This window comes from Danio aesculapii, chromosome 15 (genome assembly GCF_903798145.1).
Source record: "Danio aesculapii chromosome 15, fDanAes4.1, whole genome shotgun sequence".
Classification (NCBI taxonomy): Eukaryota; Metazoa; Chordata; class Actinopteri; order Cypriniformes; family Danionidae; genus Danio; species Danio aesculapii.
The window spans coordinates 34,674,770-34,677,227 of NC_079449.1; the positions used below are offsets into that span (position 1 = coordinate 34,674,770).

At 38.9% G+C, this 2,458-nt stretch overlaps 1 protein-coding gene across 1 annotated transcript in view; it reads left to right on the top strand.

Annotated features, from left to right (window-relative positions):
- Positions 1 to 433: 433 nt before the first annotated feature.
- The window catches only part of zgc:172282 (leucine-rich repeat and fibronectin type III domain-containing protein 1-like protein), a 259,195-nt gene continuing 257,170 nt past the window's right edge, over positions 434 to 2,458 (top strand). Inside the window, exon 1 of the mRNA XM_056474370.1 lies at positions 434 to 908. The gene's annotated coding sequence lies outside the window, so the exon portion shown is untranslated. The remainder of the gene's footprint in view (positions 909 to 2,458) is intronic.

A 2,458-nucleotide genomic window follows, 5' to 3' on the forward strand; every position in this document is an offset into this window, starting at 1 on the left:
TGAAAAACACGAAAAACACTTCTCAAGTGTTCAGAGTTGCTGTGCGCTATCCGTGGTGCTGAAACACTGACGCCGCCAAAGACACCAAAGCGCGCATTCATATCATTGCGCATATGTTTCTTTGACCAGATTATCGACAGTTTGCATTATAAAAACCCCTCACGTGACAGGTGTTCATTTCAACCGCACCTTATGTTCAGCAGAGTCCGTCAATCTCCTCAGATTTTACACGATGTGCTCTTTTAACCTCTCACCAACCTAAAAGTCCCAAGTTTCCGCCATCAGCGCTGACAGAAAGCCTGTGTGTGAGTACGCGGGCGCGTGTGTGTGTGTGCATGTGGAGGAGCCGCGCTTCAGGCGGAGGCATGCATGCTTATTGGCAGTGAGCAGTGAAGATCTTCCCCTATAACGCCCACTCTCCAGCGCGCTCCAAGACGAGCAGACGCTTCGTGCGTATTTGTCTTCTAACTCACCCATCTTTCAGGATGATATTGCGAGAGGCTTGCTTTTCGAGGATCTACATCTCTGACGGAATGGATTGTCCTGCATTTCAGCACCATATGGATATGGATTCTTTATTGCAAGGTGAAACCGAACAGCCAAGGAAACTAGAGATCTGATTCACAGCACCTGGGAAGGGTCGAGGAGCGCAAGAATGGGAACTATTTCTGCGCGAAAGCAAAAGTAGAGGCAAATATTACGGGAAGAAAAGAAAAATGAGAGCGTTTTGTTTTTTGGTGCACGTTGTGATAAACATTAAGGCACTGTGTGACCGTACCGAACCTTTCTGATCTTTCCCCCCAAGGCTTTAATATCGATCAATTAGAGATATCCCACCCTGTCCTTGTCAAGCGACCACCGGCTGACACTTTTTTTTTGCTACACCGAAGGAGCATCGCTGAGGAAAGGTAATCTTTTCTTGTGTTCTTTGGAATAAGCTTGTATGAATTAATTGGCTGTGTAAAGTATTTCAATCTCTTTCCTCGGCTTGTTTTGTGGATTTTTTGACATTCAGGTTCATCCCTGATGGCTATAATTATAAATTAGAAGTGCTGCCAGATGCAATGATAGCAGTGTGTTTCTGTGGATGCTGAGTAATGGTCAGCAATGCACCAGAGCCACGATTCTTCCCATCATCAATTTGACAGCTCACTTTCTCTTCTTTATTTGCATATGCGATTAATGTATGTGCATCTTGGAACGGGGCAGGGCTTGAGTGATTTAAAAGGACTCAAAATGGTGTTAGGGCAAACTACGTGCTGTTTAATCGCTCTTGTAATATTAGGGTTAGGGTTGTGGGTTAGTTCTTCTGCTAGACAGGGTGTTTTACCCATGGTGGCAGCAGAAGCTGATCTATTATTTTTTCAGCATTACAATATGTTCTGCCTACATTTAGTAGAGTGGTGATTGGGTTCTCTGCTTGATACTACTGCACATACACCTTTGTGACAATAATGATATAGCGTTTTACATGTCTTAAGCCAAAACCATGAGTTGTGACTTTAATCATCATTGCATTTTATTCACATGCAAAAATGTCCTGTTACAATCATCATAATTCCATAAGGTGAGATGCTATCATTCATAAAAAAACACTGATACATTTTATATATATTATTGTGATGAAGATAAATACCCATCCAATATCCATTCATTCCATTTGCATAAATAAAATAAAAATAATAATAATAATAAACTGGAGGAGTTTTGAATGTCAAGTTGCAAAGCTTATAATGTCTTATCCTTGTCCACAGGTAGGGGGCCACGGTGGGCCTGTAGATGCATGCGTGTGTGTGCCGTATTGCCTATAGCTTCTGTAGCCTGCAAACATTTGAGTCATGTCAGGTGCAGGTGGCGATTTCATAACCATTCTTAATTTAATCGGTGTGCTGTTAGCAAACATGTGCTTCTTTCCCTTTAATGCCCTTCAATATTACCTCCAGCTGGTTTGTGGTTTATTTATTTGCCTTGTCACAGTATTCTATGTGGGGTATGTAAATGACAGAATTGCTTATTCTGATATAATAATAAATTAGTCAATAGAATTTTACTTGAATGACTTTCAGTTTATTTTATTGCCTTATTAAGGTTATGCAGGACAATTTCCACTACAGGTTTGTGTATTCAAATTTTCTACACACAAATTTGAATTAAATCAGTAATGTGTATTTTATCATTCTACCATTATCATTCCGGTTTAGAATATATTTTGCTATTTATATATGCATTAAGTTGTACATGTGACTCTCAGTATTACAAGTACAACAATTATACAACAATTGTCAAAATTCTGAGGACAAATATGGACTTTGAGATGTTTACTCATACCAAAATCACAAGAGGCTTTAAATAAAAAAAATATATAAATACATAAACCAATCAATCAGTCAATCATCAAACAAATAAATATGATATGAAAATTTTAACCTCTGAATTTTAAGGAAAATTTTAAAATTGT